This window comes from Dermacentor andersoni, chromosome 6, assembly GCF_023375885.2.
Source record: "Dermacentor andersoni chromosome 6, qqDerAnde1_hic_scaffold, whole genome shotgun sequence".
Taxonomy (NCBI): Eukaryota; Metazoa; Arthropoda; class Arachnida; order Ixodida; family Ixodidae; genus Dermacentor; species Dermacentor andersoni.
Genome location: NC_092819.1, coordinates 136,626,402 through 136,652,601, shown reverse-complemented (window position 1 = coordinate 136,652,601; position 26,200 = coordinate 136,626,402). Strand labels below are relative to the sequence as shown.

The following is a 26,200-nucleotide window of genomic DNA, read 5'->3' as shown; positions in this document are numbered from 1 at the left end:
AAAACTGGAACGAAGTGACGGCGTCTTCAATTATTTTTGCCGCAGTGAAGCACATACGCGGCTGCCGCGGCAGAAGCCGAGAAACGACGTCCTAACCACATACTCCCGAACGCAGAGCGCTGCAGCTTCACCTGTTGTGCGACAAAGGCGTTCACTATTTTGCAAACCGCCAATTGGAATCCAACTTCAAGGTATGGCCGGTTCGTCCATATGTCCAAGTGGGTTCGAACGCCACCAAAGGTCGTGGGTCCGAGTTTCTTCATTAGCTAAAAAAAAAAAACCACACATTTACAGGAACGTATCAATTTTTAACTATCTAGCTTATATCTTTATGTATATTATGTAGATCTTCCGTTGTGTACAGGCTACCTCTATTATGCGGAAAGGCTTATGTGGGCCAGACAGGCCGCTGCGTGAACATTAGATTAAAGGCGCACTTGTCATCATTAAAAGGTAACGGGGGCTTTGCACTTGCCTTTGCATTGTAGAGAATGTGGGTGCCGACCGCTAGCGGAAAAAACAGTTATTTTGTCCTGGCATAAAGATAAAACCACAAGGGAGATTATGGAAGCTTTTCATATAGATAGAGAAGGGGAACAGTGCGTTAATAAGCAGTCTGACACGCTTATGAAAAAAACTGAGATGTGTGGAAGAAAGTGTTTCACGGTAATCGGTTGTAAAATTTGACAGGGAAGTCTTCTAATGGCTTTATGGTTTTTTGTGTTATGACGCACTGCTTTATTCCTCGTAAGGACGCACTGATGTTTTCCACGTTTGTTTCGACAAGTCACCAGTATGGCTCCTAATGCGCATGTACAGTGGCTTAGCATGTTGACACGTTGGCCTGTGTATGTAAACGTCACTTTCCCCAAAATAAACTTCAGTTGTGAGCCAGCGCCACTGCCGTGTTCTTCTTTTCCTTCGTACTTCCTACTTGTCTGTTTAGCGCTGTTAATCTCCGAAACATGAATTACCACCAACTCGCCGAAGTTTCTTTCAGTACAGCCCTGTCATGTTGTTGTTGCCTTTCACGCCATGTCACTTGAGCATGAAGGGGAATCGGTTAAGTGTCGCACTTGTCACAACATTCTCCCCTCAACAAAACCGGGGTTGACACCGAAAAAGCCAGCAAGAAAGAAAAAGGACAGGCAAGAATGCCAACCAGACGCGTGCCTGGTTCGCTACCGCACACAAAGGACGAAGACGCACGAACGAAGACGTGTCTTCGTTCGATAGCGTTTTCTTTTTTTCTTTCTATATGTTCGTTCTCTCTACACTAACATGCAGTGGTGTTACAGTCGATGGAGTCCCCTTCTGGCATCCACGAAAATTGCCATGTGTGCCATAAGTTATTTACTTAAAAACTTAATTACTGATCTTTCGTTACTTAGTTGATTATGGATTTAACTTTTTGTGTAAATAACGTTTGCCTTTTCGAGTAGAGCGGCCCATCAACTAGAATTTTGCTTTCTGCCACAAGCAATTTTTTAAAAAAATCGATATGTTCGCTGAAACACGCGGTATACGGTGCGGGAAGTCTGGACATCGGTCCACGACCCGAGCATTAGGTTCGCTGACGCTGTGCTGTAGCTTTAAGCAGTGACTAGAGCGAGGCTAGAGCTTGGGCAGCGCGAGGTGGGTCTCATAGCACTGGGCTGCTATGGACGACTTTCCGTCATAGCTGTGCAGAGGAAACCTCGGGTGGTCTTCGTTTGAATCCGGAGAAGCGAGAAGCAGAATCGCTTTCGAGAACCGAATTCGGCACATGGAAGGCTCGTTGGCTCCATCGAGTGTGCCGGTAACTGTACCTTAGAGGGCCCCTTATACCAGGCGACATAGTAAATTTTGGTTATACGCTGGGTAAGTTCTATTTTTACCAGAATGTGGTGCTCGAAATCTCAGTTCCCGGAAACGGCTCGGAACGGTTCTTTCGATTCGTTCCGGTTCGGGTTCAGTTCCAAAATGATGGGAAAAAGTGCGGGTTCGGTTCCGGTTCGACACCCTGGTTCGCGAAACGGAAATATTTCTATCTCGCATAATAATGACCCTTGTTTGAAAAATTATTGCGATAGAACGCTCCCTAGAGGAACGCTCCGTGGAACTTGCGTGTCCTCTAGGGAGCGTTCTATCACAATAATTTTTCAAACAAGGGTCATTATTATCCGAGATAGAAATATGTACGTTTCGCGAACCAGGGTGTCGAGCCGGAACCGAACCCGTATTTTTTCCCATCATTTTGGAACTGAAGCCGAACCGGAACGAATCGAAAGAACCGTTCCGAGCCGTTTCCGGGAACTGAGATTTCGAGCACCACATTCTGGTAAAAAGAGAACTTTATTTGCTCGAAGCATTGTCCAGAAAAACGGGAGCCGCTGCCGAGAGCTAATGCGGCAGCGTCGTGCGTCCACGCTCTGCACATCCTGATAGAACCATGCAGTACCGCAAGGGCGGCGCCATGCTTGCGGCGCCGGCGACAAAAGTTAGCGTCGAGAGGGAATTTTCTGGACTTCAGTACATCCTGTCTAGTCATCGAACGAGGTGGAATCCAACAACATGGGACCACTTGCTCTTCCTTCGCTCTCTTTATTCTGCCAAGTAAAAGTTTGCAGCATTGACTGAGCGCACAATGAAATGTTTAGGAGCTGCGAAGCTGCTTATTGGCAATTGTACAAGCCAACACTGCACTCTAACCTAAGTGTGGTTGCGGGAGAAGATGCATTGGAAGCTTGATCGTAGAGCTCGAAAAAAAAAAAAAATAAGCAGCACGGAACAAAACTGAAAAAGGTAATACCCAGGAGATAATTATACCGTACATCCGATCAGATTCGGCAGGAAATTGGTATTGCAAGAAATGTGCATTAAAATATGCGAAAGATATGCAATGTGCCCTCTCGAAGTAGAAGAAATGCACACAAGTGATAAAGGTAAAGTGCTCAGTTAGCATGCAAATTAATTTTGTCAAGCCCCTTACATATGGCTAAACGGGGTAGTTTATTCTCCCTAAAAGAGCTTTAAAATCACTGAATGCGGATAAAATGCAGCATCAGTGTACACTCTGAATTGCGCCGTTTGGTTTTATATCCCAGGTTTCCTAGCTGCTTTATTCCCGAGCAGAGGTAAACCTTTAGCGATTTTCAAAACTAATTTCTAGTTTTTTTTTTTATGGTGCTGTACCTTGCGTCTGAATATATTTGTACCACTCGCCCGACAGCACCGCCAAATATTATGCATAGTCTGTAGTTCCACAACCCATGAGGTTCTCGTCTTCGTAATAGCCTCAATGTAATGTGAAATTGTCCTATATACTATAAGTTTGCGTTAGATACTGTCCCCCCCTCCCCCTCAATTTTCCTTTGCATTTAGAATAAGTTAAGTTAGAACGTATATTGCGAGACAAACATATAATGACATTTGTTTCATTGTTTCTATGTGCATGATGTTTAACATTGTGTAGCGTTTTCGGTGTGTCGTAAATTTTAATGCAACCCCGTTACCTTGTGAAGGCCTTCAGGGGCATCATCAACAATAAAACCGTATCTTCCACTTATCTGGCTGAATAAGCTGTTATATACAAACGGCACTGAGGCACAAACACTTGCAGTCCCCTACGTCATCGGCATTTCTTGTGCAGTGACATCGTGCCCTTTGTTTACTGCTCTAAGAGAGCATAATGAAAAAAAAGTATTGGGGCCTTCCTAACTCCACTTTTAAAGTACATGCGACAGAATTTCTATATCATCTTGAATCTGTTCAACCTTAAAGTTAACGGGCGCATGAATTAAAGTCGATTAATGAGGATTAGTGGGTAGACTAGGGTAAATTAGTGAGACGAATGGGTGAGCTAATGTGTATTAGTGGGATTGGTGTGTCGATTAATTTGGATTAGAGGAATTAGCGGGCCGGTTAAGGTTGATTAGTGGTTCGAAGAAACCTCGATATTTTGGGGTCCTTGGCATTTTCAAATGTTGCCGCGCTATCCCTCTCAGCCAATCACAAAATTTTGTTGCGCACAAGAAAGCCGGAAATTTTTTAGGTGACGACAACCTAAATGTTATAAAATGTCTTTCTCCATGCACGTATTGCGCCGTTATGTTGTTTCTAGCATAAGACTGACATATCCCACTGAAGTTTGTTAATAATTGCTTGATGCATCTTTTGTATACATCCAAGACTTTTCGAAAGAAAAATTTACGCGAGATAAGACGAGGAAGCAACTGAACTGAATGAAAAAAAATATGAGGGGTGATCAACTGGTTTGATGCGAAGGAAATTCGATGGCATTCTTCAAGTTCTTTTTCTAGTTTTCCGTTCTGCAGCTCCGGAGTACAAGCGGTCAATACCACTGCTTGTGGCTTCACTATGCTACTATCTTTACTAGAGCCCAATCGCTGTCGCCTGTCGCTGAAGTGTCACTAGCAAGTTGCTATCGCCGGTATCCTCCTACAGTCAGTGAGTCATCGTAGCCGTTCCTTCCTTCTAACCGGTCTGTTAGCATGTGAAAGGTGGGGAAAATGAAATCCCTCTAAACGCCACCTGCCACGCTTGACAGGTGGAGGTTGACGCCCGGCACTTTTCGACTTCTAGCACTGCTAATGCCCTCGCGCTAAACTAAAACACCGTTGAAGCTATAGGTACATGAAAAGCGTAGCAGATCAACCATGTTTCTTTTTTTTTTAATGCGGCAGCATTACTTGCTTCAGAGAGCGAAAGCGTGTGCGTGTGTGGCGACATTTTATGGTACCAAAAAAAAGATGGCGGACAGGCAGGCTCTCTCCTGCTCAGAGAAGTTGCCTGCCCTCCAAAGAGGCTGCCCCCTTGCCAGTAATGTGCCTGCCTGCCTGCCAGCCAGAAGATTCAGGCGAGGATACATGGTTTGGAGAACGGCCCGTCACCGGCAGGCCAGAACGGCTTTTCAGAGGGGGGGGAGGGGGGGGTTGTCTGCGGCAACGGGGCTCTGCCCGCTACCCGGGAGGCAACATGCCTGCCTTCCAGAAGATTGCGGCGAGGTATCATTATTTGGAGAGGATATGCGGCCCCGTCACTGGTGGGCGAGGGGAGTGGAGCACAAGGCGGCAGCGCGGCGGCTACGTAGAGCCATTGTTGCTGTTTTCCCCAAGAAAACAACTGCGACGTATGAAACTGCGCGTTTGTTAGTCGAGAATAAAATTAAATTCAACGATATTAAGGAACTAAAATAAATGAATAAACATAAAATTGGGGCCACAAAGAGTAATTCTTTCACATTCACACACGTAAGCAGCCCTAATTGTCACTGCGAACCCTTTTATTTCGCTTCAATTAGTGTTGTAATCGTTCGCCTCCAATGGAAAACATTTTGCAGTGGATTGTACAGTTAAGTTGGCCAAATCTCAACATTTAAAAAAGAAACCTCCATTATGAATTTTTTCTTATACCCGCGTGACAGAGAAACGAAAACGCAGCACTAGAAGAATAATACAACAAACACTCCTGTTTTTTTTTTTTTTTCTACGAATCTGTCTGAATCGGTTTTATCCGGAACGGAATGGTGGTCGGGAATCTAAACCCGGGACTGAAAGGCTTGAATCCGAACCCAAACCGAACCCGAAAATACTCCGGTTCCACACCTTTCCGCGAACCCATAATTACAGGATAGAGAAGTGGTTCTTTACGTGCGTCCTACAGCCCACGATTTCAGGAGGCGAACGTCACCGCCACATGGCCCTGTCTATAGCCTCCGCAAGCGAATTTCCTTCTCTTCTACCATGCCGGAGTTGGAGGATCCCGATACGCATTTGTCGCGGGCCCGGCGCCTCTAGCTTCATTATTTTTTTCTCTCGCTTTTTTGGCTACGCGGCCCAGCTCCTTTGACGGTCTCGCGCGCGGGCTGCGCGTTTGTCTCGTTGAGCGCTGTGCACGAGAACACCCGGCTGTAAGTCACTGCTACACGAATACTGAGGCAGGCGCAAGCGAGTCACACGTAGAGCATGATCGAGCTCTGGAACACGGTGGAAATTACGTTTTGCTCTCTGGTGCTCGCTACTGCTCGACACAGGAACAAGCAGACGAAACGGAAGTACATCTCTCTTGCTACGGTACGGAGTAAAACAAGCACACGCAGAAATTCGGTTTGCAGGTTTTAATATTTTTGTTAACTTGAATTCGCCTGTTGAATCAACAGATGAAACAAATAACTGCTCTTGCCTTGAATAATTGTCAAAGTACTGTGCAACTGCGAGCAGTGGCGTAGCCCGAAATTTATTCCGCGTTTAACGGGGGAGGGGGTGCCCATGGAAAACTTCCATTTCTCCCCCCCTTCTTCACCTCTACCTTGTTATACATATATCTCTCCCATATATATATATATATATATATATATATATATATATATATATATATATATATATATATATATATATATATATATATGGAACTTGTACACCACGCCAAGACAAACTCCTAGCACTTCCCTCACTAGAGTTCTTTATCAACGAGAATGCACGTTTACGCGTTGCCGAAACACTTAGCTTAATTTCTGACCAAGTTTTTCATTGCTAATGCGTGCAGCCACTTCGCATCAAATAATGCTATCATCCTTATGCTATCTTTAAAAATTATATGTAAAAGAAGAAACTAAAGTTTAATTTACGCAATGATGCATTTATATAAGGTAAGTCGATCACCTTGCTGGTACATGACTTGGAATAACGAACAGCGCTTAAAGCGGGACTAAACAAAACGAAGACAGCCGGTTATCGTGCGTCTTCTTGTTGGCAGGTCAGACGTGATGCACCGCAGGCAACAGCGTTGATAACCGTTGTTTTCCGGCCAGATCTTCTAGAACGGCTACGCAGGGATGAGGGCGGGCACCATTTATGCAAGTCCCCTATCACTCTATCACGCGTGCGGCGTTATGAGTATGCTATAATCTAGATTTAGGAATACGGGAACGAAGTTCTGCTCTAGAACTTCGATAGTATCATTCACTTTCGGTGACCTGCTGTCCGACTTGTTTGTAGAGTTGTCTGGAAGTAACTTGCGATAACGGTATATTGTAGTCACCGCGCGACGCATATTGTTGATCGCGCTCGGGAATTGATCAGCCAGGCAGTCCGAAGCAAGGTTGCTACCTGTTCAGAGGCGTTCTGAAGATTACGGCATCCGTAGTTCGCAGTAAAATGAGCGCCAGTTGCTCAGAGTGTATTCTGCGCAGCAAGCACCACGTGTTTACGACAGGGTATACGTGAGCCTCAGCTAAGCGACTGGCCAAGGCCATCTGGTGCTGAGTCATAGGGCAGTGACGAGACGCTATGATTGTGTCCAACTTCGTTTCCGGCGCCTTTTATGCACTGTCCCTTCCCGCCCCCTTCCTTAAATTCTTAAAAAATTTCTGTTAGTCACTGTCGCACTCTTTCAAATTCACCGAGTCGTTGAACGGCGTGGCGGCCCCTAACATTCCTGTATTTCTGCTGCTGCGTGGATATTGAGGCAATTTGCCTGCAGGTCCTCCGACCTGTCTTTTGTGCGGTTTCTTAGCTTTCCTGGCCCGGCACCCTCGTCCTTAATGCAGTTTGCCGTGCGCAAATCATTGTTCTGTAGGTCTTTCTTGTCTTCTTTTAATTCTTAACAGCGCGGACAAACTAGCCTAAGAGCAAGCTCCTCTCAAGTTTTTTGACACAGTGAATGTCAGAGACAAGGGAAAGAAAAAATGGCTGAGGCTTAGCTAAGGTTAAGCCCAGCATGCGAAGCATACTAGCCTTTATTTTAGTTGTTGAACCACTGTTTAGCCTGGTGAACTGCTGTTGCTTGGCTATATTTGGTTCGGCTAGTAGAAGAAACAACTCATGCGTTACTCTGCTTCGCCTTCAAGAGTGGAACGCGACAGCGTTCCCGTCGACCCGCCAAGGGGTGTAAGACAATGGGCTACGGCGCAGCGACTACGCGCCCCGCATTGGACGCGGTGAGCGTCGAGCAACGCAGCGTTCGGCGCGGCAACGAAATGTGCGCCTGAGCAAGCGACGCACGCCTGAGCCTTAGAAACAGCTCGTTTCTAAGGCAACACCGCATTCACTAGAGGCGCTTTTGTACCGCTTCGAAGCATCGTACTCGTGGCTCAGAGGTAGCGTCTCCGTCTCACACTCCGGAGACCCTGGTTCGATTCCCACCCAGCCCATCTTGCAAGAGTTGAGCCAAAGCCACCTAGAAAAAGCGCAGCTGCTTATATACCGCCGCGACGCCGCGAGCGACGGCGCGAGTTGGAGCCCCGTTTCTCCTCTGTCGTGACGTCACGGTGTCACGTGGTATTGAAGGCGACACCGCCGCGCCTGAGGAGCTGGGTTGAGCTCTAGTAATATGCTTCGCATGAAACGAAAACATGTGGATCCCACGCACTGTGGATATCGATGTAAGCTAACCTACCTTTTCTGTTTGGCTAGACTGACGATAATTAGCGGTCATGTTGACGACGAATGTTTAATTTCTTCGACGTCTAGTTCAACACGAGAGTGATGAGTTGATGCCAAACGTTACTTTTCGTGCATCCCTGCTGTTTTTCTGCGTATAGTACACAGAACACGTAGGAGGATATGTCTCCTTGAGGCATTGTTGTGAGCCATATTTCACAACCTCTGAGAGGGATGAGCACATTCATTTCGTGACAAGGCGAATCGTGGCAAAACTATGTAAATTTAATTATGGGGCTGTACGGTGTCAAAACCATCATGAAGCACGCCGTAGTGGCGGACACCGCAATAATTTTGACACCGTGGCGTTCTTTAACGCTTCCGCAAATACAAGTGCACGAGCGTTCTTGCGGCTACAGCGGTCGGGATCAAATCCGCTACCTCGAACAACGCTGGCGAGGGAGCTGACTGGAGGTGGCGACGTACTGTGGTGCTTCTGCAGCTCGTCGCGAACCACTGAGTGAATCGGTTTGCAAAGCAAGGAGACGTCGCACCCGAATGTACTTGTCGGTTGGACATGTTCGACCGTTGCTGAAGCGTGTTCTCCCTCGCTGTGGCTTCGGTGAGGAACTCCGCAACAGTCTTGGGCGTACTCCGAACAAGAAAGCCAAAGAGCTGCTCCTTTACGCCTCTCATCAGATGACGCACCTTCTCTTCCGGCATGCTCCCATCGGCACGCTGAAAGAGACGCGTCATATACTCCACTTACATCGTGACGCTCTCGTTGGGCTTTTGAACGCGTGACGGAAGGGCCCGCTTCGCTTTTTCCCGGCGATGGGGCAGGAGTAAGTCTCCAGTAGCTTGCGCTGGAACTCAGGCCGAGAGGACAGCGCACTTTCGTGGTTCATAAACCATGTGCGAGCACCGTCCTGGAGGCTGAAGTAGACATTCCTGAGTTTGGCGTTGTTGTCCCACTCGTTAAACTCAGCCACGCGCTCGAACTCCGCCAGCCAGTCTTCCACCTCTTCAAATGTGTCACCATGAAAAGTCGTCGGCACTTGGGGGTTCAGCAGCGTTAGGTAAGTCGGTGTCGCCCTTTCCGTAGAAGTCGCAGTGGTCGCAGTCATCACTTTTTCCTGGAGGCTTCCAAATTCTGGGGCGAGGCCTCCGATTCGCCGGCTTGTGCAGTGAACTGGAGTCAACTCCAATTGTGGGGTGAGGTTCTTGCTGCTGTGAGCTTCAGCTCTAAACATAGCTCTATTCGGGAACCAGGTTAAGCAACCCTGAGAGCCATTGACATTTTCGGAAGAGCGGGGAGCCGGGGTTTTTCAGCCTCGTACAATGTGACCGTGCTTTGTAAAGCTGCCCAATTAAACGGTTTCCACCCTTTCCGCCCGCTTCCTCCGCTCACACTGCCCAGTGGGGTCTCCTGCATAAGTTGAGTGTACCCAGCAAGCTCCACCAAATTGTCGCGTATACCCAGCTGTAGTGTACACGCTGAATGAGGATCCAGGCTTTTGCACTTTGCGAAACGTAAGCGTCGACGCGCCATGCCGAGACGAATCTCGTTCTCCTCTTCTTCAATTAAAGCTTAGAGAAATAATAAGACACAAACCGAATGTATGCATGTTTTACAGCGAAGCTGTATCCTCTACCGTCCAAGGAAATTATCGTGTCGTAAGCAAAAAAGAAAAAAAATCTTCCCAAGCGTGGGCCGATCCCGAAGATAGTGCAATAGCGGCCCGACTCACGGTTGACGTACAGCTCGTCATTAAGGGGTCCACATACACAGCTTCGCTGGTCATCCTTCTTCACAGAGTGGAAAGGCACTTAGATTTTTTGTTTACCTCTCACCGCAGCGAGAGAGATGTACTTCAGTTTCGTCAGCTTGTTGCCACGTCTTGAAGTCGAGAGCGCAGACACCGAAACTATGTCATATTGTACCGTGTTCCAGTGTGGCATCATGCTCTGTGATCCGCTTGTGTGTGACTCAGTCTTCGTGTAGAACTGACTTAAAATGCTAGTCAGGTGCCCTCGTGCACAGCGCGAAAAATCGTGCGCTGCGCGAAACGAGACAATCACAACAGATCGTGCGCGACGCCGTCAGTGTCTCGCTTGGCAGTGCAGCTCGCCTCCGGAAATCAAGGGTTCGCGCAACTGAAGTATTTCTACCTTGGCTATTAATGAACCGATGTGAAAAATTTTTGCGGCAGAACGCTCCCTAGAAGGCACGTAACAACTTTCAGCGTATAACCAAAATTTGCTATGGGGCCTGGCGAAGAGGCTAATGTGGAGATCAACGCCCAGGGAGCTCCAGAGGCCATCGTGCAAGAGAGAGAGAGAGAGAGTAAAACATCTTTATTAATAATATTTGAATGGCGAGAGCAGTGCAAATTCGACGAGGTGCATAGGTCCAAACGAGTTTCTCGCATTCTTCCGCTCTACCACGCTCCTTCCATGTAGAACCATCCCGGACACTGAGCAACTTTCGAGAAAAAAGAAACGCTTCGCTTCAAACGAACGCTCACTTGCGCACGGCAATATATATCACGGACATGGGTGCGGGACTAGGGAAGCAAAGAAACCGCCACAACAAACAGGTGGGAGGGCAGGTAGTAGAATGGCCTCGAAACACAGGCAGAAACGGAAAATAGGAATGTTGGCTGCCGCCGCGCCGTTCGACAAACCGGCGTATTTTCGAGAGTGTGACCGCGACTAATGGAAAATAATGGTAAGAAGGGGAGTGGAGTCATGGATACGAGGAGGGGGCGACGCACATTAAAGGCGTCGAGAACGAAGATGGCGGATAATTATGGATATAGGGAGCGCGTCTCGTCACTCCCCGATCGCTCAACACCACACAGCCGTGGCCAGTCGCCTAGCTGAGGTTCACCTACCACGTGGTAACACGTGCTGCTTGCTGTGGAGAGCCCATCCTAACTAAACGTCTCAGCCATTTTCACAATAGAGGGAATTGTCAGGGGACACGATACTTTCGGATCTCTATATAGGAGCTACTGCCCTCATTTTACAGCGAACAACGGATGCCAGGATATTAACATATGCTACTAAAGAGGAAGCAGACGTACTGCGGACTGTCTGCCTCATCGGTTCCCGAGTGTGACCAAATAACAATGTATTGCATGATGACTACTATATTATTACGATATGATTCCGCGAGAGACGAGCCGCCGCGATAACGACGAAGTTGGTCGGTGCCCTTGGCACGAGCGAGTGTCAGCCTGGCTGCCTGGCTGCAGTGTAACTAGCGTGTAAATAGCATCTCTCGTCTGTGTCTTTCCACACGTAACATTTCTGGTGGAGGTGCTGGGTAGGCGCGCAATGTGGTTTGAGATACGGCGGCTCTTAGCCTGTTCAAGGCGACGGCATTCTTTTATAATGGCGTCGATAGTCGACACGTTGCCGAAAACAAGCAAATTGAAAGATGCCAGCGGTCATGGCGTAGGTGCCATCTTAGCCCAGTGTCAGCGTGGCCAGGATCGCGTTATTGCTTATGCGAACCGCCTCCTAGCACCATCGGGGCGCAACTATTCCATTACGGAACGCGAATGCCTTGCTGTTGTCTGGGCGGTTGCAAAGTTCCGTCCTTACCTTTACGGTCGCCCTTTTTCCGTAGTCACTGACCATCATGCTCTTTGCTGGCTCTCATCGCTAAAAGATCCTACAGGCCGGCTTGGTCGATGGGCTTTGAGGCTACAGGAATTTTCATATTCCGTGGTGTACAAGTCTGGCCGCCTGCACCAAGACGCTGACAGTTTGTCGCGTTACCCTGTTGACGACTCTGACTCCTCCAATATTGCCAGTGCTTCTTGCGTATTCTCGATATCCCAGCTGCTTCATTTCGCCGACGAGCAACGCCGTGACGCCTACATCAGAGCACTCATCGACCGTTTTGAACACTCTCCGGCCGATGCTACTCTACGCCTCTTCGTCCTCCGCGACGGTACTCTGTACCGTCGTAGCCTTCATCCAGACGGCTTTGAGTTCCTGCTTGTAGTACCTAAACACCTCCGCTCCACCGTTCTAGAAGAGCTTCACGACGCACCAACGGCAGGACACCTCGGCGTATCTCGAACCTATGACCGTGTACGTCGACGTTTTTTCTGGCCGGGCCTTGCCCGTTCCGTACGACGTTACGTCGCCGCTTGTGAACTTTGCCAACGACGCAAGAAGCCTTCCCAGCTCCCCGCTGGTTACCTGCAGCCGCTCGACATCCCTGCCGAGCCCTTCCATCGTGTCGGCTTGGACCTTCTAGGCCCATTTCCGGAATCTACATCAGGAAATAAGTGGGTTGCAGTCGCGGTGGACTACGCGACCCGCTACGCCGTAACCCGTGCTCTTCCGACCAGTTGTGCAACTGATGTTGCGGACTTCCTGCTACATGATATCATATTGATGCATGGTGCTCCGCGTCAATTGCTTACAGACCGCGGCCGCACCTTTTTGGCCAAAGTCATTGACGACATCATGCGTGCCTGCTCAATACAGCATAAATTTACCACCTCCTACCACCCTCAAACGAACGGCCTCACTGAGCGTTTGAACCGCACCCTTACAGACATGCTATCCAAATACGTTTCAGACGACCACCGTGACTGGGACCTGGCTCTACCTTACATTACCTTTGCATTTAACTCTTCCCGTCTCGAAACTGCTGGCTTTTCCCCGTTTCACCTCTTGTATGGCCGCGATCCGACGCTACCACTGGACACTGTGCTTCCGTCCGCCACAGCTTCAACTAGCGATTATGCCCGTGATGCAATCGCCCATGCTGACCATGCTCGCCAACTTGCGCGCGCTCGTCTCCAAGTGTCTCAAGACAAGCAGAAACAACGTTACGACCTCCGTCACCGTGATGTCCATTTTGTGCCCAGAGCCCTCGTGTTGCTTTGGTCACCATCGCGTAAAGTCGGCCTTTGTGAAAAACTGCTTTTCTGTTACACAGGCCCATATCGCGTGATACGCAAAGTGACCGATGTCACCTATGAAATCATTCTAGCCACGCCCACGACGTCCTCCGCTGTGACAACCAGTGACATTGTCTACGTTGCCCGACTCAAACCCTACAACTCTCCATGCCCCTTGGATATTTACCAGCGCCGTGACGGTGCTTTTGCCGCCGGGGGGTAATATTACGATATGATTCCGCGAGAGACGAGCCGCCGCGAGAACGACGAAGAAGTTGGTCGGTGCCCTCGGCACGCGCGAGTGTCAGCCTGGCTCCAGTGTAAATAGCGTGTAAATAGCATCTCTCGTCTGTGTCTTTCCACACGTAACAATATATATATATATATATATATATATATATAGGAAGAAGTGGTAGTTGTCGGTGGAACCCCTCCCCCCCGCCTCCCCCATCCCGCGCAATAAATTTCAGGCTACGCCACTGCTTCGAGTACACGTATACGCTGACGGCGTCGAACTGTCGATAAGAGCACGTCAAAGCTAATTTTACTACAGCTTGGGTAGAACATTGGCATCAGGGCGCGTTTGCAATTTCTTTACGTGTCAGTGAATTTATTGGTTCGAACTACAACGTAAATTTGTCGCTCCCTTTTTTTTTCTTTTTTCATTTCGCGACGCCGTGTCCAGGTGGACACTCCGCGACGCGACTCCCAGGCGTCGGCCTGTCCGCTCGCCTGAAAACCGCATCCATGCACGTGGTTTAACCCACTGCCGGCAACAGGTACCCTTCAAGTCCTACCGCACCTGCACGCGCACTCCGAGGAGAGGCGTCTGTGAATAAAGGCAGCCACCGCCGACAGGCCCGTGGGCGGATGGGCTTTCTGTGCGGTGCAGCGGAACGGGGATGCTCGCCAAAAAGGGTGAAGTGCGGGGCGGGCTAATCCCGGAGTGCTCGGCGAGTGACGTCACGGGCAAGAGGCCATCAGCACGCTCGGGGATACGGGTTCAGTGAAGGGATCGCGGCTTGGTTCACCTAACAGCCGTATGCTTTTATTGACCACTCCACACGTTTTCTTCAGTCGAAACTGCGGAATGAGCAGCAGGCACCTTACAAAGCATTTATTTAGAGGCACAGATACAAAACAGCTTTGTAAAGCTTGTGCATGTATTGATGCCAGCAGCTTTTTATAGCGCCGCGCTTTTGTCGTCTTTGTAATGTACGTTTTTTTGTGCATTATAATAATAATAGTGATTTATTATACCCCACACTTCATACCTATTACTTCAAATAAATTGAACCCATAAAGGCTTTTTCTTCCATATTCTTGTACTTGTAACGCACTCTATCAGCTTCACAATTGCGTATGAACAATTTTATTGAGGACACATGTATTTCTTCCAATCTGGATTATGCTTAAACGAATAATTTCGCTTTCGACGCACTAATTACAGCAGTGCACTAATTTACAACAACTCACATAAGTATAGAAACGGAATATAAAACATTCGTGCAGCTATTTACAAGCAAACAGCTGCCTTATTGCGCAGAGTTTCAGCTTTTCTCTTCCTTGCTTTCGCATTGGCATCCAATATATTGTCGTTCATCTTGCAGCAGTAATTCCTCAATAAAATATTCGTGCTACACCACAAAAGGTGCCTTAACACAAATTCACATTTCACAAATTCACAAATTCATCCTCCCTCGAGGTGATTGGCTTCGAAAGATAAGATGGACATTGAGGAAACTTTGATGGGACTGCGCCTGGGCGAAGACGCAGGCGTGAGAGTGGTGCAGTGACGGTGTTCCCTGTAAGGTCGTCGAGGTGAGAGACCTCCCGCACGATGTCGGCCTCAATGAAGTGAAGTTCACAGACGTAGAAAGAAGTTAAAAGTTGTTCTAAATTTTTTTCTAACATTCCTGATTTAAAGGCAATTTCTGTAATTTAGCAATTAACCTTCTCGTATTTTTCAAAAGTAACTATTTAAAGAAGCTCTGAACATCTTACCCTGGAGTGCGGTGATACAATGAAGTCTGCACGCGGTATCGCCCTAATCCAGGCACTCTGGGCTTCTTCATCTTGTGGAAACTTGAAGACGTGATTTTTTTGCCCCGATTTGTAATTGCTCCGGCAATTGGGCACGCAGCACTTATTAGGCATATCTAGGCATGGCACTCCACATTCCGGGGCAATGAAGACTTGCGGTACACACAATCACAAGCACAGCACAAATGTTGAGACTGCATGCACTGGTCACGTCTAGAAAAAAAAATGTGCGTTCGGAAGCATGCGGCAGCATGGCTGAGCATGTCGGGACTTGTTTAACCTTGAAGCTATTCTGGGAGCGGCAGGGTTCCTGGAACTAATCGAATTGCTGTCGTCACCGTCGTCGCCTCGTTCTTCTCCGAATAACCGGGGTTAACTATTGTATATCTTCCGCGCTTCATTTTCAACACGTGTGCGCCCCTAGTAGCTTCGCAGCGCGCTGCACGGAACTTCTATGTTGGCCTCTTATGCGTGACGTAGCTCAAGGGGAGAGGGTCAGCCAGAAGGCCTTCAGTTCTCTAGAGGGTGTTGCTAATCTCTCTCGCTGGGGTTGTTTGACAAAGAGACGACATAGGAGAGGGAACGCGATTGTGTTGAGCCGGCAGCTTGCCTCCTACCCCTCTCTCACCTCTTAACCTTATACCCTCTCTCACTCCCTCTCTAGTCACAGGGCCGTGCCCCCACATGGGAGGAAGAAACCAGTGGCTATTCTGACATTCGCCGGACCAAGCCAACGCGTAAACCAAGCAGAATTTCGCCAGCCTCGAGAACGGACATATTCCCAAACGCAGTACATCCAACATCTATGGAGCGTGACCTCAGTAGGGACTTGCAACGGCTTCGTTTAGGTGAGCTTTCTTTTGTTTTTGTTTTCTTTTTGGCCTTGCACATTGCTTGTCGTGTTTCTAAAGTCGCTACAACTGCTGCGGCCAACGATTCGACTTTGCCTGTAGTGTCCGGAGACGAAGAGAGATGTGTTGTCCATCAGAACAACTAGTTTTAACTCTCTATTTTGGTTGGATATGAACCCGCAAGTTTTATATTACTTTGTTCGAAACTTTCTCGGAACTGCGTTACGTTGGAAAAAACAAAAGACGAGAGTCGTCGATATTAAGTTTCCATAGGAAGTGCTGCCGGCAGTCTGAGTATGATAAGCGACTTTTATTGCCGCGGAGACGTGAATTCGCGGGCCGAGCTACAGCTATAGGTCGCGAATAGCAGCCAGCGCTAAATCTTCGACACTTGATCGCAAGCATGATTTCCTCACATCTTGGGACAAACCAACCGACGCTCTGAGCCCAAGCTCCGTAGCAGGGAGTTTTATATCTTGCCCAACCAAACTTAGGTTTACTAAAGAAAGCAAAAAAAAAAAAAACGTTGTACAAAAGGAAGCAAAATGAGTACACGAGAACGCAAACAAGTAGTGATTTGGGTGCAGGAAATCTAAAAGTCCCTGTGCCGCTGCGCCAATCGTTTTCGCCGCTTTATCGGTTTAAGCATACACTCATGGCAATGTTCAGTAAAATGCCGATGGACGCCCATTCCTTGTGGCATCCACGCCTAGATTGGTCTCCGCTTCTTTAGCGCATCCTGAAAGACGCGAACGCGGATTACACCATCCGCAGGATGGGCCTTTACTCGGGGCCAAACCGACCGAGCGCACGCGACAAATCACGAGGTGGAAGTAAGTTTCGCATAAATAACTAAATCATGCTCTTGAAGGCATTTAATTGTCCAGCTTGAGGACATTTCGATAAGATTTGTCTTTCATTGCGGAGTTCGGTATAAAACACGAGCCGGTCTTTGGCAAAACTGTACTAGTTCGGGATGGATCAAAAAGAAGGCTTCGCATTAATATTTTGCACGGGTGCCAATCTTCATGCTTTGTTCCTTTGGAAGACGCTGCACCCCTTTCACGTACCAGGAGCGGCTGGTGTGAAGTAGGCACTTACTATGGTATATGCGCCGTTCTCCGGTGGTCCGCTCAATCGCCTCGTTTGTTCACCGCCACGCCGATCTGATTCTGATGCTTTGGGGGGCCCAGACGCCGCCGGCACCGATGCGCAGGCAGATGGAGGAAACATCGCCCACACGCAGCCGACCCCCCAAGCCCTTGGTCCGGGTGACGGCACTAGTCCAGAGGCTGAGTTGTCCGCTTCCTCGGGCTGCCCACACCGGCCACCGCCTCGTCCCTGCTGTGATTGCCACATCCAACGATTGCTCCGGGTGCACGCTCAACGTTACCGACACACTTCGTTCCCGGAATGGTGTCTTGACGGTATCTTGGTGGCGTTAGAACATAAAAATGAGGCGTGCAGGCTGCGGAACCATGCGGTTTCCATGGGAGCGTCGACGGGGGCTCGCCGCAACGTCTTCGAACCGCAGCCGCCGCAGTACTAGTGCTAACATGGTACGTGACAGCATTCTGTTTCCAAGTTCCTTGGGCTCAGTGTGCACCTCCGGTACGACTTTTCGTTATTTTATAGCGAAGATTTGTTTGCCTCTTCGAGTTTCACACTGCCTCCGCCGCCGCTGCTGCTGCTGCTGCTGTCTGGCACACTGCGTCGGGCAGTCGTTCAGAGCGTGTGTATACATGACAGGAGCGTGGCTGAGAGGATAGGAGAGGCGATAAGCTGGTTTGGAGCTTTGGGTGCGTCGAAAGGGCGCAATGCCCTCTGGAGGTCTCTGGGCGTCGCCACATTAGCTGCGTGATAGCTGTAATTATCTGTGACCCCCGCTGAGCATTGCAGAAATTGCAGCGCATATCTGTCTACTAACTTGCAAGTCCAGAGGGAAGCTAGATTGAATGGAAGAGAGCAAGGAAAAGAGTAGGCAGAGAATGGTAGAAGTGAGGCAGTCGCGAAACGAGTGAATAACAGCCTTGCCACTCTTCGCTTTCAGTTCCTATACAAATGGAGGGGGAGAGAGGGAAGGCAAAATGTGACGCGAGAATGCAAGGAAACACTACTATTATTAATTGATAGGAAAGACAGAGAGGTCGACCTTAGCTAGTGCGCTGCAGTCTGCTACTCTGCACTGGGGAAGAGGGAGGGGGAGCGAGTGTAGTGGGTTTGGTGATGGTGATAAAAGAAGTGGTGAGTGCTTATGTATATGAAGACAGTTGCCCTGTTAGAGAGCCAGTCGTCTAGCTTGGTGTCCTGCAGAATCTTCAACATCGCTTTAGTTGCACGCATTGAAGTTGCAGTGTCAGGCCATGGGCCGAGGATAGCGTCCTCCGACAGTGGTTGCCTGCCAACGCGGGCTAAGGAACTTTCCAACGTCCTTCACTCCAGCATACGTGCTGGTCAATCGCACAGTATGTGTTCTATAGCGTTTCAGGCGTCTGGCAGTGTTCACAATCAGGGCTGTTCGACTGGTCGATCAGGTGTGCGTAGCGACGGGTGAAAGCAACGCCCAGCCGAATCCTTTGTAGCAATAGACAGCAGTTGCGGGAAAACACGATAAATTTAAGTTCAAGCTGCGGTACGTTTTTGTTATTGCTGAAAAATAAGCACCATGCAGATTTGTCAAGCGGCCAACTTATGCGGGGTGTGCAGAAACTGAGCTGCCTTATTTAAAGGGCACCGCTTGGTCTAGGCAACACTGAGGAAGTGGTCACACGTCAAATCAACATTTATTTGCCCGCCGCCGTAGCATTCCTGCTATAGCATTCCTCGAGTTCGCTGATTTGATCCCGACCACGGCAGCCGCCGTTCGAAGGGACGAAATAACAAACGTTCGTGCACTTAGATTTAGGAACACGTTAAAGAACCCCAAAGGGTCAAAATTAATCCGAAGTCTGCCACTACAGCGTGCCTCCTAACCCGACTGTGGTTTTGCCACGTACATGCTCGTAATTCAATTAAAGTTTAATACTTCCGCAATCACGCAATGTGCCATGTGAGAGAATGCATATGCTCTATACCTTCTCAGACGTTAGGCAGTGTGGCGCACAACAACGCCTCAAGCAAACACCTCCCCCTCTGTGTTCTGTTTACTATGTAGACGAACAGCAGCGGTGCACGCAAGGTAACGTTTGACATCAACTCACCCTTCTCGTGTTGGAAGAAACATTTATTAAACATCCGCCGTCAACATCACCCCTAATTGTCGTCAGCCAAAGCATTTGTTTTGGTCACTTCACAAACTACAGCTCATGAACATTGACCCCAAACTTCTTGCTTGGATTGGGTGTTTCCTTAAAAACCGTTCGCAATACGTGTCAGCTAATAATCTTAACTCTCACTCAAACTCTGTTCATTCCGGCGTCCCACAAGGATCCATGCTCGGGGCTCTTCTTCTTCTAATCTACATCAACGATTTGCCTTCTTCTGTTTCCTCTCATGTCCATTTATTTGCGGATAACTGCGTAATCTTCAGAGAAATAACAAGCAGTGACGATGTAACCGCTCTTCAGTCTGACCTGAACGCTATTTCATTGTGGTGTAGAACATGGCTAATGGAACTTAACATCACAAAATGTAAATCTCTTCGCGTATCCAGAACTTGCAACAGTATCCCCACTTCATTAAAATTTCTTTCTGGGCGACTTGGTGCATACTTGACATATATCCCATACTTGACAGCGCTTGTGTCCCGTCCTTCATACTTGTGGTTGCATGTGATTGCGCTGTAACAATTTTTATGTCAAGTATCCCCACTTATTCCTTAGATCATGTCCTCTTAGAATCGGTAGGCTCATACAAGTACCTTGGTTTACACATCACTTCCACTCTCACTTGGTCTGTACATATCACATACATAATTAACAATACTAATCGTATGCTTGGTTACATCCGCCGCAACTTTTCTAAAGCGCCCTCATCCCTCAAACAGGTGTTGTACAAAACGTTAATACGTCAGAAACTAGAGTACGCCGCATCCATCTGGGACCCTCGTCATGAATACCTAATACATTCACTAGAAATGGTCCCAAATAACTCGGTTCGCTTCATTCTTTCCAACTATAACAGGACCGCTAGCATATCTTCAATGAAATCAAGCCTTAATCTACCATCCCTAGCCTTACGTCGCAAAGCGTTTCGTATCTGTTCCATAAGATGTTTCATCATCCACGATTGCGTAGCGAATTAACCCCTCCCCCACGTCACCTATCATCGCGATTAGATCATGCCTACAAGGTCGGTGTCCAATTTTGCAGAACTAACGCTTTCTTTCAGTCATTTATACCTCGTACAGCAGCAGAGTGGAATCGCCTTCCCGCACTGACAGCCACCATCAAAGATTACCAGCTTTTCAAGAACGCCTTAGCTAATATTGTATGAGTAGACATACCAGTTAAATTTTATGGCAATACTGCTATTCCTTGTATCACGTTTCCTATGTTTTCTTCTTTTGTATGCCTGTAACCACTCCCCTCTCCAATGCCAATGGCCCTGAGGGTACATGAAATAAATAAATAAACAATACAGGAAGCTTCGCTTACATCGATTCCAACAGTGCGTGGGATCCGCATACCTTTTCTTTTTTAAAAGAATAAATCAGAAATGATGAGCTTATGTAGAATATTTTTGCCGAGTAGATTGCTCTTGAGCAAGGGTCTCCAAACTTTTTCGCCAGATCGAGGTTCCGATTCGCGTTCATTGACAGCCGAACGCTAGAGAATTACATGTATATTAGCGCAAAAATCATTCCTAAACTTAAACAACGGTACTGCACGTCGATTAATAATGTTATTCGAAGTATTCTGCGTCCTTTGTTTCACTAACAATACACTTTAAATACTTGCGTTGGCCTACTGGAATAACGCAGGTACATCCAAAAGTGGAGCGAAACTACTGTTTTAGGATTACAATTTCGCTTTCCCCCTCCATATCACCACCTGTAGATCGATTCGAAATATTAAACAAGGGTATAGTGGAACACGTGCTTGTTACTATTTCGCGGTAGCGCAAAGCTTTCTATTCTTTTTTTTTTCTTGGTTGTTCATAGACGCTATGTCCACCAAGCACGTGTCTACTGGACGTTGATGTACTCTTGTACTGTGGGCAGCGTCACCTGTCTTTACAAAGTGCCTTTTGTTTTGCCGGTCGATCATTATCGCAACTCCGCTGCGTAATGTTTGCGTTTCAACAGTGTTGAAGCGCAGGCCAATTGGTGTTGCAATGTCGTTAAATAAATAGCGCACGCACCGAACAGAGATCGCTCGTGACCTGTGTATTGTGCTATTTTTATACTTGGCAACATTTAGGTAATAAGTCCTTCCATATATTTGTTCTGGTCACAAAACCGCCGCCTCAGTTTCGTATAGAGCCAGCGCCCGCCGCTAGAGGCGCAAGTGTGCATTAGCGGTCATGCTACCGCTGTGTGTGTGTGGGCCAGTCTCGGTATTACAGCTTCCTAAACTTCTCGAACCGTTGCTTTGCTTTCACAAATACTACTTATAACATTCCACATCCATCAACAACTGCCTGAGCGCATCTTCTACCATGAAATGAGCGCCAGCTCATTGACTGAAATGACCGGGCGGTCTGTCCATGAAATGACCGGGCGGTCTGTCCAGATTTCTTTCTCGGCGCCGTTCGGCTCAACGCTTCGATAGGTTCCGCTTCTTAAAATTTGCCCGAAATTAAACACCGCGCATTCCCAACAAAGCGCCAGTGATGTCACTTGTAAACTGAGGCAAACAGCTGGGCTCTTGCACCCTCACTCACTCGTAAGTATAAGCGCCAACTCTCCGTTGCGCATAGCGCCAGATTGTTCGCCGAGCACCAACCGTTCACCTTCTGTTAAACTGTGAGCAGTATCTTATCAGGAGATCAAAATGGTGAAAGCATTACTGCTAGGGCTGCTTCCGTAGAATTACTTCGTTTAATGACAAAGAAAGAAAACCGAGCTGCTCCGTGCGCTTCAGATCGCTCGGCAAACGATGCCATTTCTGAATGCGATTCAGATATAGGAGACCAACCTCACGACTAAATGTCTTCGGTGCGCCTTTTAGCATAGGATTAAGGAGGAGAAGGAAAAGAAAGAAGGTAGGGAGATCAATCGAACGCACGTCTGGTTTATTACCCGACACATGGGAAGGGGTTTAAGGGAAGAAAAGAGGGAAGGAAGAAGGTACCATTAGTGTGAATACGTGCGGATGTGGTTAACTTCAGACCTATAACATTATGAGATTAAGGCGACCGTGAAGTGCTAGGACCTGGAGAGTTGAAACTGTATTACAATTAGGCAACTGTCTTGCAAGCAGTCGTTTAGAACGGTCAGTAATCCCAGCCCTTATTCACGCTGCTCGTGGTTTCGACGCAGAAACGAGACTAGATATTTTGGTTCTTAATGCGCAACTATAAACAAGAGGTTAAAATAATCTAATCAGCCATCCTGATATTCTTATCATGGTCGAAAAATGTGAAAAAGAAAAGCTTCGTAATTTAATCAGAAAAAAAAAGACATAAGTCGTGTTGGTACAAATACCACACACGAGCATGCTCGTTTATTTATTGTGTAAAATAAGCGACATACAGACAGCTCAGATAAGCGTCCAGTCACGAATGGTCCACCAGTCACAATGCAAGAAGTTTGTTAGAAGCATGGCGCTGATAGAAGCTAAATAAAGAATATCATAACATGGAGATACGAAGTGGGGAGTAGAAACCTCAGCAAACGAATGACAGTAAATGCAGAATGTATAATTTATTGTTTCTGTGCACAAGAAAGCGTAAAGCATTAGCATATTATAACAGGTCGCATGGCAAAAAACTCTTAAATGAACACAAGTAGCCATAACACTAATATCCAGTTTTTTTTAGAGAATTCTTTGAGAATGGCCTGTTAGGGATCTCACCATTCTAGTTCTTCAGCTGTTACCTGATCATGCGCAGATTACTTGCTCAACAAATCACAATGCAAATATAGCTAACAGCATTGTGCTAACAATCTTCTTATTTACTTAAACGCACATACAGTTCAAGAATTTTAGCCCGTCAATAGCCAACACAAAAGGACAATAGAAAGTAAAGCAATGCATATTATTCTAACACTGCTTTTAAAGGCATCCTAATGGTATTCCTTCTGTAGATCGTCGCGGTCGAATGAAAGGGGTGAAAGCGCTATTGCTGTGACGTGAACTGTGCTACGCTGATATAACAGAAATTGAGCTTGCAACAAAGCCCTCATAAAAGCATGAAACAAATGTGTGTTTTATCATCAGTGCTCTGCTCAGGCCTTGCAACATGCTTCTTCTTCGTCACCATTGCAATTTTTCAGAAGTGGTCGCCCTGACGCGATAAACGTGCTTGCTACTACGCCCTTTGAACTGGTCGGTTTCCTACCACCCGCTGCTGGACATGAAGCTCGCCTCTTTTCTCGCATCTGCTTGTTTTTTTCTCGTGAAAAAAATTGTCTATCAAAACATTCTCCACAATTTTCCTGTACACATCACAGCAGGCAGTTTTGCCAGCTGTGCACAGTCCTAAATCATCTCCCACAATGTGGAGGAGGGTGACTAGCTAGCTGGAGGCCACTTGTAGACCACATTTGGATTTGGCAAGAATCGCGCCATTTGCCGCTCTTTCCGATCTTCTCAGAATTCCCACAGAGCTTGAGCATCTCAACGATCAAAAGCATTCTTTAGAGACATAGCCAGCAAGGCATTGCATTATTCCCTCTTTTGGAGACTGCTGTTTGTACAGAACTGAAGCCTCCTCCGCTGTTTCTGCAGGTTCCAAGAGGACTTCACCCAGAAGAATAGCCAAGGAGTCAGCCTGAAATGGAAATACCACAACGTTGGTGTGCTCAAGCAAGCGGCACATATTGCAAAAGATGCACTGGATGCATTGTATTGTTTTGCAGCTTTACGAAGACATCCACAATTGCAACTAGGCTTTGTCGAAAATTGCCATGGCTTTTCTTAATGAACAGCTGCAACGTCTTCATTTCTTGATACTGTTACATTGTACAGTTCCACAGTCCGCTGCCATATATGCTATGTCCATACAGCTTAATGTGAATGTGGTCCAAAAAGAAGGGACTTGCACTTCAGTCTATGAAAACAATAAACTATGACCTGCAAACTGAAGAAATTTTTAAAAACGTTTGCTCAATTTCATTCTGTTCAGGAAGCATTGCTCCATATATATTGTTCCTCACGTGACAGGCAGTAGGCTTTTGTTTGTTGAACAGATCTTTCAGCTTGAGGAGCAGTTGTGGACCATCTCCCGCTACCGAGGATCGCTTGGGCGGCTGGGCAATACTCTTAAAAGAAAACATGTTATACGCAAAGAATAACTGCTGGACTGTTGGATGTCCTCCGGCAACATGTCTGACAATGCCAAAAAATCTCTGAAACAAAGAAAATGCTTCGCTATTTACCTCACAAGCAGGAAAATGCACTTGTTTACCTCTAATGGGTCCTTTCCAAACTTTCCCACCAGTAAAACACGAAAGCCTGCTGCAAGAAGGTTCTCGACAAGGGATATTGTACTGAGCAGGGTTATTCTTAGAGCCTCAGATGTGGGCTTGCTCAAAAAGTGGATCTGCCTCTGCTTTGGCAGAATTTCTATGCAGTTGCAGCAGCTGTCAAGCCATGCAGTGCTCTTTCAGTGTATGTAAAGTAATAAAAAAATCAGAGGTATGCGTGAGGCCAAAAGCTTAATTCTTACATCAGCATGCTCAGCTTCGTTGTACTGTACATGATGGTCCTCCGAGAGTTGAAGCAGTCAAATAATCTTTTTATTCTTGTGGTGAATTCACATGTTGCTGCAGACTCATGGAGCTTTTTGCATGCTTAATGTTCACTGTAGAAATCCGTGGCTGTAGCTGTGAACTGGAAATAAATTTTTCTCGTCTCATTTCTTTGTGTGTCACCGGCAAAAGCGATTTTCGTGCCCTAATAGCAGCTGAACATAAGGTACGTTACATGGACCGCAAGTTTACCGCTCCTTTTCTGGAAAGCATTTGGGTATAATACGTGCTTCGTCAGCTTCGGGACGGAACGCAGTCCCCAGATTTCCGCTCGTCACGTTCTAGAAGTACTTCATAATGATGATATTGTCACGTAATAATGACGGGGAAGAAAGCACCAAAACTGGGAATGACCAAATCAGCATTTTTCTGGGCGAATCTGTGCCCTCAAATCAGGCTACACTCAAAGAACGGCGATGGCGGCGAACACAGTCGGCGATCGTCGAAAATCTGATGTGCCGGTGGAGCGCGTCTGCTTTGTACACGAGTCCTCGAAGGTTCCAGAGTAATCGCTGGTGCCCGCGTGTCCTACAGAAAGTTCTACACAATTCGCGTCGTACATGCAAGCGATCAGATTACTGAAGCTTCAGTGACAACAGGCAGCCGATAGAACCATCGATAACATGCGAGAAACTACCGACACATGCGGGCGCGTCCTGTGCTCAGCGATAACATTTGGTAGACGGTGAAAAGCGGCCATACGAAAAAGTTAAACAAGTACATGTGTCAATATATTTCCTGACCTTGTGGCAGCTATAAGAAGTAAAATATACTGAAAAACTATACGAGTGCACATCTAAAAAGAACGAAAATGCTTTCACTTACCAGAAACTTTCCAACTTTCGGCAGGTTGTACCTAATACACTTAAATATGTGTGGTTGATCAATGACAGTATAAATCATCCTAGAGGGGTCACATGGATGCTGAAATGACACCTGTTGGTTCCTGATGTCGTCACAAATGGTATGGTATGGTAAATCTTTAATGAAGTCCTGCAGATCGTGAGTCTTCACGAAGCGGGCCGTTCCCACGTGGGAACCGGAAGGCCGAGCCCCTCGGCCGCGTCGTGGGCCTGCTGGACAGCCCAGACACGGCCGCTCGATAAAAACGCACAGGTGCCGCCTGCCGTATGTGCCGGAGAC

At 47.4% G+C, this 26,200-nt stretch overlaps 1 long non-coding RNA gene across 1 annotated transcript; it reads left to right on the top strand.

The window, feature by feature from the left end:
• The first annotated feature begins 15,411 nt into the window (after positions 1–15,411).
• LOC126523579 (uncharacterized) lies at positions 15,412–24,368 on the top strand. Its single transcript, XR_008610788.2, has 3 exons — positions 15,412–16,200; positions 17,397–17,762; positions 24,036–24,368. It is a non-coding gene; the product is annotated as an uncharacterized lncRNA (long non-coding RNA).
• Positions 24,369–26,200: the final 1,832 nt, after the last annotated feature.